Raw genomic sequence first — 15166 nt, forward strand, 5'->3', positions numbered from 1 at the left:
AAACAAGGAAACCTACCTCATTAGACAAGCACTAAATATGTTTTTTGATCCTCTATAGAGTATCTAATCCTTTTAATAAAATCATTCGCAAATAGATACTGAACCCTCACTATGTATTCAACGTCCTCCAAGCCTCAAGCTGAAAATATCAGACCAGTAAGACTATGTTTTGGGGCTGTTCATAATTGTCTGCCTTCTTTATTGACATGGTTCACATTATATGTTTAAATAATCTATGTTCAAATTAGGTTATCTCAATATCTTAAACTTCTTTTCACTCCAGCAAATCTAAGGTGGGGAACTTGCTTTGCTTAGTTTCCAACATCAGTGACTTCTCAGTTTGGGTCTATGTCCCCCATAGGGGGTTTACTAGCCTCTCAGGGAGATGGTATATCCATAATTTGAAAAAGTCCCCTAGATCAAGGGTTGGCAAAGTATAGCTTAGGAGCCATATCTAACCCACCACCTGTTTCTGTAGTCTGTGAGCTAAAACTGGTTTTTACATTTTGAATTGGTTAAAAAAAATCAAAAGAACAGTATTTCATGATGCATAAAAACTACAGAAAATTCAAATTTTAGTGTCCATAAGTTTGATTGGAACATAGATGTGCCCATTCATGTTGTCTACAGCTACTTCCACACTACAATGGCATAGTTGAGTAGTTGTGACCGGGACCATATGACCTGCAAAGCCAGAAATATTGACTGCAGTTACTATATGCTGACTATGTTGAGTACTGGGCCTTTACGGAAAAAGCTGCTGACTCCTGGTCTAGATGATTTTGACATACATCCCAGGGGTTGGGTTGTCCCACACCCCACTGAAAACTAAAGTCACGGTACTTTCACATATTTATCAAGAGCTGTCTTTTGGGGTGTTTCAGTAGTGATATTGTAATGGCATATATTCTAATACCTCAGGTTCTTCAGAGCACAGTATGCAGCTGATGCTGTGGGGAAGGAATGTCAAGAAAGATCCTAAGAGAATTTATTGCAACACCTGAATTTGATGGAACCAAAGGATAAACATATTAGAGATAGAATGAGGGTGAGGAATGGAGAGCGGGGAACTCTAAGCCAATGGTTCTCAGCCGTGGCTATATGTTAGCGTTACGTGGCAGAGCCTAAAAGAAATACCACGCCCAGAAATTCTGATTTCATTGGGCATCAGTTTTTAAAGTTACCCAGGTGATCCTCTTGCACAGCTAAAAATAAGAAACAACTGGTCTAAGACACAATGATCAAATCACAGAATTATGTACAGTGAAGAATATGACATTGCAAAAACTCTGGTTTGGCTAAAGCCAACAAATATGGAGAGATGAGGATGTAGATTACAGAAGTGTGCTGGAGCCAGAGCAGCACAGGGGTCGGGGGGGGGGGGGGGGCGCGTGGTCTGCTATAGACCCTAAAGAAGTGGACTTTATAGTGAAGACTGAAGGTTATGGGGAACCAATGAAAGACTTTAAGTAAGGAAGTGATACAATCAGAAACAATCAGGAAAGTAGGAGTGGAAAGAGATGAGAGACTATCAGAATATTTCAAAAGTCCAATGAGAAATTAAGGCCTGGACTTAGGCGCTGGCCTTAGGATTGAAAAAAAAAATCTGAGAAATATTTAGGACTTGCTGATGGCCTGGATAAGGGGACGGAGACGTGACGTGTGGCCTCCCAGATTTCCGCTATGGACAACGGAAGAGACGACAACGCCACCAGGCTTAGAAGCATGGGGAAATATGTTTAGTACATCTGCAATACCATTTAAATGTTGGTGAGAAGCAAGGAGTAAAGAAACTAAAAGCAGGAAAATGTCAAGCAGAAAAATGTGAAGATTACCTACATTTAGACCAAGATAGGCCACGCTTTAAAAAGCAGTAAATCTCAAATTTGTAGTGTCTCCAATCTTTTTCCTAAATGCATGACTTATTTTGTCAATTTTTAAATCTATGAATACTAAAACAGTGCTGCTATTAGATTTAAATTTTAACCAGAATTTAGGATCTAGAAAACTGTAAAGAATGTCACTCTCACTTTAACACGAGAAAAAGATAAATTACAAAATCATAACTTTTCTTTAGCCCATCAGTCAGATGAAGTTGCAAGACAACAAAGTAACCTGAATTCCAAAGAGGGACAAGCCCCTGCAAGGAGAGATGGGGCATACAAACTGTGTCACCTGTGGCAAAGCCCAGGAACAAGAAGTGGGCACTAGACAAATAGGTAAGAACAAATCAGCTAGACTTTTAACAGACTGTTAAAGGCCAAGGATGGGTTAACATATCAGCCTGAAGTAACGGATGCAAGGAAAGTGCACACTCACTCACAAGCTCTTTTCCACAGGTCTCTACTGGGTGCTCCCTAGAAAGATGGGTCCTAGGCGGGAGACTGGAGAGCCACCACTGGTGATGTGTGTAGGGCTCTAGGAGGTGATCAGCGGCTGTTAGGGGAAACAAAGACAACCTTGCCTGCTTCGTGGAACCCTTCTGCTATTCAAAGCAAAAGCCTTAAGCCAATGGGGGAGGGCAGCAAATCCTGTCACCCTCAGGGACACGCAAAGACCCACTGCAGCTCCAGCTTAGGGAAGAGTAGAAGAAAAAACCCTCTACCCTGATGGAGGGGCAGAAAACCACCCAGGACCCAGGATCCTGTTCTAAGCAGAGTCAGTTACCGCTGAGGGAAGAACAGGCAACTCCTGCCCAAGACCAATCTGAGGGAAGAACAGGCAACTCCTGCCCAAGACCAATCACAGATACCAGGGGGAGCGTGGCCACCATGGATCAGAAGGGCAAGAAAGCTGACAGCCCCCAACCTGAGACCCCAGCACACAGAGCTCGCCTGAGACTATAACTGGACCAGGACAGCAGAGAAATCCCCCCGCGCCCACCATGAGCCTAACAGCAAGAAAAATAACTACAATTAACATGTTAAAGCCTCTCTCGGAAAAGGTGGACAACTTACATTAACAGATGAGGAATTTAGCAGTGAGATGGAAACTCCAAGAAAGAGTCAAATGGAAATTTTTTTTAAAAAACCACTAACAAAAAAAGCATGATATCAGAGATGAAGAATTCCTTTAATGAAATTCACCACTAGACCTGATGCAGTTAAGCAAAGAATTGGTAAACTTAAAGATGGGCCAATAGAGATTATTATTCGAACTGAAGTATAAGAGAAAAAGGAGGTGAAAAAAAGGAGAATGTAGGCAGGAGGAAAAAGAGAAACCATCCAAGAGCAATATTTTGAAGAGAAAGTGGCTGAAAAACTTCTAAAAATAATTAAAGATGTCAAACCACACACCAAGGCTCTCAGAGCATCTCAAACAAGATGAAGACCTCCCAAAAGGAGAAAAAAACAATAAAACCAAAATAAACCACACACACACACATACCTAGATACATCATAGTGAAATGACTGAAAATCAAAGATAAAGAGAAAATACTGATGGGGAAAAAAGACCTATCACATACAGAGGAACAAAGATAAAAAAGTACAGCAAACTTCTCATCAGAAACTATCAAACCAGAAGACGACATTTTTAAAAGTCTGAAAGGGAAAACAACCGTAAAGCTAGAAATCTATATTCAGGAGAAGTATCTTTTAAAACTAAAGATGAAATGAAAACTTTTTTCAGAAAGAAAAAAGCTAGGAGAATTAAGTGCCAGCAGACCTGTGCTACAAGACATATTAAAGGAAGCTCTTGAGACAGAAGGAATGTGATACTAGATGGAAACAACTCTCCAAAAAGAAATGAGCAACAAGGGAGGTTAAAATAAAGGTAAACATGAAAGACATTTTTTCTTATTTTTAATCACTCTAACATTTTAACCAGGTTTAAAGATAAGTTGCTGTATTTGTCCACTTGAAGCCTCATTTAACACAAGAGAAATTAAAGCTATTGTAGATATTTAAGAGCTGTCTGCTTCTGCTTCTTAAAAGGGCAAAAACACTAGTTTTTACATTTAACTGTGACACTTTCAAGAGCTGCTTTAATATCTTGCTTCTCTTAATGTTTATGGCAATACTGTTTATTACCCACTTAAAATAAATTACCCTTTTACTAGCTAATTACATAATTTCAAATTGAAAATTACAGTACTCATTATTGAATAGTAAAAGAAAATTCTTAGAAAACAGGTTTCTAATTTCAAACAATCAGAATATCATTTGTTTTAAAGAAATCATGTTAAGGCTATTTAAAATAATTCAAAAATTGCTCTACATTTAAGCCATAACACCATCTTCCTAAAAGATGCCATTCCATTTGTTCTTCCTCATAATTGATTAGTTATTCAGTTATGAAAGTATAGGATTAAATGTCAAAATCTGAATCTATTGTGAAATTATAACAGATCATTATACAATAGTTTCAACTGTTACTACTTGTATGCCCTCAAGCATCTTCTATTATATATCATACCAAAAAAAGTCAGTTAGTAACAACACGTTTGCCTGAATCAGTCACTGACCTAAAAAATCTTCCCAGTGAGTGATGAGATGTTTTATAATCTCATGATATAATATTTCCAAGGAATATTTACACTACATACTAAAAAATGAAACTTTTACATCAATGAGCATAACTTATAATGAAACTCCCAACATAACAAATTCCTAAATTAAATCTAAGAGACCAATGACAAGACAGACCAGCGAATAAAAATACAACCAGGAGAACTTATCACGCCACGAACAAGCGCAGTCAGCACAGTCACACCTTCGGTATCACTGAAAATAATCCTCAGGAAGCAGTTATGCCGTGCTGGGACAGAAATAAAAACAGATAATTTCAGAACTGGAAGAGTTCTTCAGATACTGAATCCAGAGTTTGCTAAACCAAGTTTTAAGAAAACCTAATTCAAAGAGCCATTACCTGGTGCTTGGAGAACAAATATTTTCTAGGTCCTAAACCTCACCCTACAAATTAGCATATCAAATATCCTGAAGCAGCCCCACTGAAAAAGGAAAGTTCCTTGATTTTAAAGCGTAAAGAAATAAGTTTATATGCAAATAGGTAAATGTTTTTCTTAACTCATATTAAAATCTCTAAATTTTTTTCTTAACTTGCTAAAATTTCTAGATCAGCTTTCCCTTAACATCAATATGAAAATTGTTGGCATTCTACTGTATTCCAGATAAGGAAACTGAGGCCTGTGAAATATGTGGTCTGTCAAAAGCACAAAAGCTAGGGGCTGGCCCCGTGGCCTAGTGGTTAGGTTCGCGCGCTCCGCTGCAGGCGGCCCAGTGTTTCGTTGGTTCGGATCCTGGGCACGGACATGGCACTGCTCGTCGGACCACGCTGAGGCAGCGTCCCACATGCCACAACTAGAAGAACCCACAACGAAGAATATACAACTATGTACCGGGGGGCTTTGGGGAGAAAAAGGAAATAATAAAATCTTTAAAAAAAAAAAAAGTACAAAAGCTAATTAGTAGTATTCAAGGATAAAACTCATAAATTCAAGGATCCTATTGCTTCTTTAGACTTGTTATTTGCATAGAGAAATCTAGCAGAACCCAAATTATCCTGGAGAAAAAAATGCCAATAACTGCTCGTTATATAAGTATATACTTACAACACTGTTAATGTTTAATTTTTCCCTATACTTCAGATTTAATATAACTATCTAGATTTTTCAAAATGCTATCATTAATAGGAATTATTCTCTATCGCTAAGAGGTCACATAAATAAAAAATATTTTTAAAAGATAAATTCTAATATGATCCCCTAATGTTAAAAGACAGTCAAAAGAACTGGGTTATAGCATCTTCTTGGAAATAAATGAGTCATTTATATTGAAATTTGAATAAATCTTTAGCTACACTAAAAATTCCATATTAACTTGCATTATATATCATAACATAGCTACAAATTAATCACATAAACCTCAATTTTTTTAAATCAGAAGTTCCCAATCTTTGAGCTCTCAATAACAAAATCATCTGATGAGCTGGTTAAAAATGTACCTTCCTAGGCTCTGTTTTCAAAGAGCCTAATTCCACGGACATGGACTGGAGCCCTGGATCTGTACCCTTAACCAGCCCCAGGTGATTCTGACATGTAGCAAGGTTTAGAAACTATGCCAGATTAAAAGAAGTCATGGTGAAGGGTGGGAGGGGCTAGAACTTCATAACGAAAATCCACTTTCACATTACAGATGAAAACATCTCAGATAGACAGATATTCAAGAGCAGAGTAATACTTGTAAACTTAATCGAGTCCTGGTAGTGTTCCTGGACCATCCCATAAGCACCTCACCTCTCCTCTCTATCACCCCATACACAGGTTCTTTCTCCACTCTCTACCTCTTCTGCTGTCTTCGAAATCCCATTACCTGGTTCTCCCTGAACTCAACAAGCCACAAAAGTACACTTAATCTGAAGGTTAGTTAGCATTTTGAGACCATGAGCTCCTTATGGAAAACGGCTAACAGCTTCATCTTTGTGTATCAGTGTTTACCACAGAGATTGGCACGTGACTCACGATCAAGAAATATCCAACAAGATCTGAAAATGCTGGACACCACTTTTTAGTTTAATTCTATGTAACAAGATGGCTTTTGCTTTTTCTAGTCACCTGTTTCTCTTACAGATACTTCATCCCACATCCACTATGTTGCCTCCAGTCTTCCCTTTAAGGGCCTCATTACCTTCTCCCCATACCTACCTTTAAGGCTGTGGGGGCCAGCCTCTCGGAGGCCCCCAATGATCCCCGCTTGGTATTCATACCCTAGTACAGTCCCCTCCAACAACATACCAGAGTTGGTCTGTGTGACCAATAGAGTATAGCAGAAGTGATGGCACATCATGTCCAAGATTAGATTATAAAAGACTCTGTGGGGGCTGGCCCCGTGGCCGAGTGGTTAAGTTCACGCGCTCCGCTGCAGGTGGGCCAGTGTTTCGTTGGTTTGAATCCTGGGCGCGGACATGGCACTGCTCATCAAACCACGCTGAGGCGGCGTCCCACATGCCACAACTAGAAGGACCCACAACAAAGAATATACAACTATGTACTGGGGGGCTTAGGGGAGAAAAAGGAAAAAATAAAAAAAAATTTAAAAAAAAAGACTCTGTGGCTTCTGTTTTAGTTTCTCTCTCTCTGACCACTCGCTATGGGGAAAGCCACGCTGTGAGCAGCCCCAAGGAGAGGCCCACACGAGGGGACTCACACCTCCTACCAAGTGTCACACGAATGTACTTGGAAGCCAGCCCACCCTCCAGCACCAGTCAAGTCTGCAGACACTGCAGTCCTGGCTGACAGCCCAACTGTTGACACTGCAAGACCCTGAGCCAGAACCAGCAAAACCATTCTCAGAGTCCTGACCATCCGAGACTGTGAGAAAACGTGTCTTAAGCTGCTAAATTTGGGGGTAATTTGTTACTCAGTAAGCTCATACTCACCAGAACATAGCTTCTTGAAAGCAGTTGTCATGCGTCATCTCTGTATGTTGGACAGCACCACGTCCACTGTAGTTACTCAAATGTTTGCTGAACTGGACCGACTGATCATTTTTCAAGTCCTGCTTTACATGCTCTGTAAGCAGGGGCAAGATATTGTCTATGCCTGTTTCTTCACTTCTAAAAATGGAGTTGTTAATGGTCCCTACCTCATGGAATTCTCATGAGCTCAAATAAATAATACATGTAATGTTCTTAGAACGTGTTAAACATTAACTACTAAAAGTAAAATTTCTAAAACATGAAATGTATCACTCTCTTTCCTTAGTAGTGAAATCCTGGATATGAATTTTTTTAGTGTAAAAATTATTTACAGGCATACCTCATCTTGTTGCATTTCGCAGACAGTGCATTTTTTACAAATCAAAGGTTTGTGGCAACCCTGCATTAAGCAAGTCTATCGGCACCATTTTTCCAGCAGCATTTGCTCACTTCATGTCTCTGTGTCACATTTTGGTAATTCTCACAATATTTCAAACTTTTTCCTTACTATTATATCTGTAATGGTGATCTGTAATCACTGATCTTTGATGTTACTATTCTAACTGTTTGGGGCACCACAGACCATGCCGATATAAGACCGGCAGACAATCATAAATAAATGTGTATTCTGACTGTTCCACAACCAGCCATTCCCTCCCCTCGTCTCCTTCCCTCTCCTCCGGACTCACTATTCTCTGAGACACAACAATATTGAAATTAGGCCAATTAATAACCCAACAATGGCCTCAACGTGTTCAAATGAAAGGAAGAGTTGCATGTTTCACTTTAAATTAAAAGCTAGAAATAATAAGGCTTACGAGAAAGACATGTTGAAAGCCAAGACAGGCTGAGGGCTAGGCCTCTTGTGCCAAGCAGTTAGTCAAGCTGTGAATGCAAAGGAAGAGTTCTTGAAGGAAATTAAAAGTCCTACTCCAGTGAACACAAGAATAAGAAATCAAAACAGCCTTATCAGTGATAGGGAGAAAGCTTTAGTGGTCTGGATAGAAGAGCAAACCAGCCACAACATTCCCTTAAGCCAAAGCCGAATCCAGAGCAAGGCCCTAACCCTCTTCAATTCTACGAAGGCTGAGAGAGGTGAGGAAGCTGAAGAAGAAAAGTTGGAAGCTAGCAGAGGTCGGGTCATGAGGTTTAAGGAGACAAGCCGTCTCCATAACATAAAAGTGCAGGATGAAGCAGCAAGTGCTCACGTAGAAGCTGCAGCAAGTTATCCAGAAGATCTAGCTAAGATCATTAATGAAGGCGTCTACACTACTTATATTATAAGAAGATGCCATCTAGGACACTCATAGCTACAGAAGAGAAGTCCATGTCTGGTTTCAAAGCTTCAAAGGTCAGGCTGACTCTCTTATTAGGGGCTAATACAGCTGGTCACTTTAAGCTGAAGCCGTTGCTCATTTACCATTCTCAAAATCCTAGGGCCCTTAAGAATTATGCTAAATCTACTCTGCCTGTGCTCTATAAACAGAACAACAAAGCCCGATAACAGCACATCATCTGTATACAACATGGTTTACTGAGTATTTTAAACCCACTGTTGAGACCTATGGCTCAGAAAAAGATTCCTTTCAAAATCTTACGGCTCACTGACAATTCACCTGGTCACCCAAGAGCTCTGATGGAGACATATGACAAAATTAATGTTGTTTTCATGTCTGCTAACACAGCATCCATTCTGCAAGCCATGGATCAAGGAGTCACTTTGACTTTCAAGTCTTACTATTTAAGAAATACATTTCCTAAGGCCATAGCTGCCATAGATAGTGATTCCTCTGATGGATCTGGGCAAAGTCAACTGAACATCCTCTGGAAAGGATTCACCATTCTAGATGCCATTAAGAACATTCGTGATTCATGGGAAGAGGTCAAAATAGCAACATTAACAGGAGTTTGGAAGAAGTTAATTCAAACCCTCACGGATGACTTTGAGGGGTTCAAGATTTCAGTGGAGGAAGTACAAGAGATGTGGTGGAGACAGCAAGAGAATTAGAATTAGAAGTGGAGCCTGAAGATGTGACTGATCTGCTGCCATCTCACAATAAAACTTTAATGGATGAGGTGTTGCTTCTTACGGATGAACAAAGAAAATGTTTTCTTGAGATAGAAACTGCTCCTGAGGAAGATGCTATGAAGATTGTTGAAATGACAACTAAGGACTTAGGACATTACATAAACTTCGTTGAGAAAGCAGCAGCAGGGTGTGAGAGGACTGACTCCAATTTTGAAAGAAGTTCTAGTGTGGGTAAAATGCTACTGAATAGCATTGCATGCTACAGAGAAACCACCTGTGAAAGAAAGAGTCAATTGAGGCGGCAAACTTCATTGTAGTCTTATTTTAAGAAACTGCCAGAGCCGCCTCAACCTTCAGCAACCACCACCCTGATCAGTCAGCAGCCATCAACACTGAAGCAAGACCCTCCACCAGCAAAAAGATTATGACTCACAGAAGGCTCAGATGACGGTCAGCGTTTTGTAACAATAAAATATTTTTGCTTTCATGTATGTACATTGTTTTTTTAGACATAATGCTATTGCACATTTAAAAGACTACAGTACAGTGTAACCATCAACTTTATATGCACTGAGAAACCAAAAATCCGTATGATTTGCTTTATGGCTATATTCACTTTATTATGGTGGTCTGGAACCAAACGTGCAATATTTCCGAGGTACGTCTATACAAGCCACGTCAGGATTATGAAGTAAACTTAGAAACCTGATTTACGTTCAAATACTTACATAGCATAACAAATGAAGGGCAATAATACCTATGTTAATAAGCTAACGTTAGGTGACCTAGCCATCTACATCTCTCAAAACTATTTTTCCAAATCCTCCTACAATAAGCATTAACATACTCCTAGATTATATTCCAAGATTTATATTATTAAGAACACAAGCAACTGAATCCATGTAAAAGTTTGGTTCTTCGCATTTCCATGAATTTTGGTGAAAAATCTCTTTTTCCTTCAAAGCTTAATCTACTTAGCTAAGGTCACTGGAATTTGATAGGCTAATGAGAGCTCTTTCAAATGTGTTGCTACTGCCACTGTTCATTCTGTGATTAATTTTTATTGCTAAAATACTTAGTCATTCAAAATACATAATTAGCCTATCATACCTGATTTAATCATATACATTTAATAAAACAATAAGTTATTATGGTCACTTCAGTTATCGGAAGTGAGATGCATGCACAATGCTTTGCACAACACCTGACATGCACTGAGTGTTCAGTAGGTACAGCCATTATCAGACTTACTCATTTGATACCGCGGCAAATTCATCCTGCTACAGTCTCCAGGCTCTCTTCTTATATCTGACCATTCTTAATTCCAATTTCCTTCCCTGGTTCCAATTCCTCCTCCCCTCCTGTTCTATTTAGACTTCATTTCTACCAGAAAAATACACCTAGTTATTCTGACTCCTCTTCATGAATTATCTCACTTTTATGGTTCTTCCTTTCAATCACTAAACAAAGCAGAAATACATAAATTTATATTCTGATAGTTAACTATTAAAGAGTCAAAATCACAGCTTACGCAGTCCCAAGACATCCAAACATTTAGGTTTAAGAAATGTCATCTGGACCCTGGACTTGGTATTGCCAGAAGATACGGACATATAATTCAAAGATAATGAGATGGGAATTAAGAAACTAAAAACCTGAAGATGACAATTCTTTTAAAAAAATTACAGTAGCTTCATTTTCAGTAAGACATAGATAAGTCTTCCAAAAAGCAAACTCCTACATAGTAGAAATCACACCAGCACTTATTAATTGGCTCTTTACCACAAAAGAGTAAGCGATTTTTAACATATATTTCACAAAGAGTAAATTCTGGGGTCCGGCACAAATACTGAAAAGTAGCACATTGTCTTTAGCGCTACATTTACAAATACAAACATCCGTAAGTGGATACTTGAAACAACCTTATCTACACAAAGCCCCCTCCCATAAGAGAGTATTTAGGAAGAGGAACTAAACCTATGGGAAACTAGAATACAGGGTAACACGGAGAGAAGCGTGCCCGTTTGGGAGCACTTCCGAAGGAAGGTGCTGGCTCCATCAGTACGAAGTGTGAACAACTCCAAATAGATACAGCAGATACCAAGTTTTTCCCCCTTTCTCTTTTTCTACTGACAATCAGTATTAACACTAAAGTGGCTTGGTAATTGTAAAGTCTGAAAAGGAACTATAACAGTGTGTATGTCTACTGTAAAAACAAGTAAGTACATACATATACATACACAGATAGATGTCTGACCTCCATTCCAGTGTGCATTCCCAGCCTCCGAAAGTTTACGCCAGTAGAAAGAGGGAGTAGCTGCTCCCACCTCTGCTACTAACACTGAGACAGGAGACCAGCCTGAAGCCAGCCTTCGCCTTTCCTCCCAGGGACCAATCATCCCTCTCCCAACACCAGCCTGGCTCTGTGTTGATCCAGGAGTTTAAGGGTCCTGCCTTTTTCTAAGCAAAAAATTCTTCTCTAAACCCTTAGCAACCAAATTCGGGTCAGAACACAAAGTTGGGAGCCGAAATAGCTGGAGAAAATACAAATAAAGGAAGAGAATATATCTCATTGTACCTGTTTTTAAAGTCGTTACCCATAAAACTGAATGAGTATATCATACAGACTATAATTTTAGGGTGGGGGGTGGGGGTATTTAGCACATATTTAGAGAAAGAAAAACTATTTGAGAAAGAAGGGAAGTCATTTCTCTCTCTCCTTTAGTAAGCTAAAGAAGCAGGAAACGTATACACAGTTAAACAATCTAGGAATCCGGTGCATCACACACTTCGGGAAGTGACAGATAGAGAAGAGAACTTTGGCAATGGTTATCAAGTGACAAGATGGGGTCTCCAGGTATTAATCTGCTCAATATGGAATCCCCATCCTAGTGTCTTCCAGAAGCAGAAAAAATAGCAGACTGAAATTGGTCGGATTTCTAAAACTAGCTATACAACAAATATGGATCATTAACTTTTACATAGGCAATGGCAACTTAAAATTTTAGGAAGCATTATTACTCAATAATATCTTGCATTTTCCATTCTCTTTTATTTGCTGGACAAAAATTAGTTCCATTCACACATTCTTGGGCTCACTGGGACAAATGCTTACCAGGCTTAAGTACATTAAGATTTATCATCTATCAGACCTGCCAGAGTTAAGAAGCCATGTGGAATAAACGGTAAAGTCACAGAACTAAGAGTTAGGGACGGTTAGTTAAAGTTCTGCCTCTATCACAAACAACTGTTTGATCCCTGCCATGTAACTTCAATGATGTGATATTTCAGTATTTCCAAAATCAAGTAGTTGAACTACCTACTTCACCTATAGGATAAGATACAAAGAGAAGACTAAATCACATCTGTTAGTCTACATGAAGAAAAAAGTAGAGATGAGAGTACATTCTCTTTTTATTTGGTTTTTAATTAACTAGAATTCCTATTCATCAGATTTCTGCAAATCCTTCACACAGTCATTTCTGAAGTCCAATTCAGTCTGGTTCTACACCATGTTCCTTTCTATTACCTGTTTCACTTCCAGGTTTAGTATGATGACAAAAATGCCTTCTGACTTAATAATATGTGCTATCATAATTTGAAAAAAAGGTAAGAATTTTTCACTTACTACTATCAGATTTAAGCAAGTTACTCTTTGCTTCAATGTATGTATCTGTAAAATAAGGATAAAGAATAATCTCTCAAGATTGTTGAAAAGATTAAATAAAATGCACAAAAGCATAGTAACTAGCACAAAAAGTGCATTCAATAAACAGTTGTGTTTTAAAGGTAAGATAATTATCTATTAAATTTTAAATAAGTTACTTAAATACTTCATTCCCTCGTTAACAGCATACTCAAACAGATGTAGCTGAAAAATAATGCAACTAGAATGTTTAAAGCATCCAATTGTTAAGTATTATTTTAAAAATTCAACTCAATAAACGTGTCGAGCATTTACTATGTGCCAGGTACTATGATGCTAGGGTTCCAGAATTCCGTGATTAAGAAGTGAACCCACCCTCAAAAAGCTCACAGTCTAGAAAAATAAATAAAAATTATAAGGTAACTAAAAATTAGAATAATAAAGCATTACAAGGAGCAGAAGTAGCAGGATGAAGCAAGTAATTCACTCCATCTGAAGGAGAAAAGAGGAAGTAGCTAAAAGGGCATGGAAAAGGGGAAAAAGTAGTTCTGCCAGCAAAGACAGGGGTGTAGAGCCTAGCTCAGCCATTTACCAGCTATCTGACTTGGGGGCAACTTAACTGACCTCTCTGAGCTTCTCTGTAAATCCACTTTGAGAGTTACTCTGAAGACTGGAAAGAATATATGTAAAGTGCCCGACACAGAGCAGGAATTCAATAAACGGGAGTTGTCTTATTTTTGGAGTTGCGTTTGTTCTTAACAGATCAAGTTCTGAATGTCACCGTAGGCAGCATCTCTTGACTAATGATTAAGCTACACATGGCGTCATTAGGGTCACCAGCATGGAGAAGTCCACAAAGAAAACCACATCAGAATGTCACCATTTACAGAGTTCACTTTTTAGAAGTGATGTGATTCCTAACACGTGGTACTTTCACCTGCTGGTGAAGTATATTTCCAGTCTATTTCCTTCTCCATTTTCACCCTGACAAACAGAATTTTGCATACTCAGATTCTACATATTTCCTAGAAGAGCTTCCCACGGTCCTCAATCCTAGAGTGGGACGCTCAGCATACCCTTGATGAAATGGTAAAGCCTGATGAGCAACTGACAACTATTAAAATTATATTAGGAGATAATTAGAGCTAACCCTGGGTTGAAACTATGATTATTAATCTAATGGCTGACTTGTGGAACTGGACACTACTATACTGATTAGAATCTTAAAGTAAATATTTTCAAATATTGTTAAATCTGGCCAAGACGTTAAGTTACATTTACATTCACTCTATGGCTACCAAAGCTAATTTTCTCTACCCACTGATGAGCTAGGCCAGTGATTAACATATACAAATATATATTCTTAAATCCTTATTGTTCATTTCAGTCCAATAAGCATAACTGATACATTTGAAATATTAACAGTGGATAAACACAAGCAAAGCCATAAATAAGATAAGGCAGTCTATCTCTAAATTCAATGGAATCATGAAATGGTCTTTATGTCAATGTAGTTTTGCGGAACTAAAAACATGTTCCTGACCCGAAACAATCATGTAAAGCCAGTTTGCTCCAACTTAAATAACTACATAATAAAAGTGAGGACACCATGAGTCAATACAGAATCTAGGTTTATTCTATAGTTTCCACATTCAAGGAAACCACTGCCTTTAAAGTCATCCTTGTGGCATATAATTCCAAAATTTTTTTCCCTATGACTATCTGAATTGCATATCATGCCAGATTTTATAATATATTTATATTATATATACACACACATATATGTGTGTAGTCTCCCAAGACAGGTTATATTTGTAAAACACCTTTCATACTCTTAACCAGTTTGACATAATGCATTCTGAAATATTAATGTTCTATCAAAATTAGCTGCCTTACACATTTTCAAGAATTAAATCCTGAGAACGCTTTTAAGTTTTTTCTCCGAGGAGCAGGCACTGAGTCGTCACCAAATTGCAAATGAGTCTGTTTCTTATAAACACTAATCTTTACAGGTATTTTTTAAATTCAGAACTCAGAGAATAATATAAGCATTT

General features: G+C 38.4%; 1 protein-coding gene across 2 annotated transcripts in view; it reads right to left on the reverse strand.

The window, feature by feature from the left end:
* The window catches only part of TMEM170B (transmembrane protein 170B), a 48677-nt gene that overhangs the window by 31973 nt on the left and 1538 nt on the right, over positions 1-15166 (reverse strand). The window lies entirely within an intron of this gene.

Source organism: Equus asinus, chromosome 8 (assembly GCF_041296235.1).
Source record: "Equus asinus isolate D_3611 breed Donkey chromosome 8, EquAss-T2T_v2, whole genome shotgun sequence".
Classification (NCBI taxonomy): Eukaryota; Metazoa; Chordata; class Mammalia; order Perissodactyla; family Equidae; genus Equus; species Equus asinus.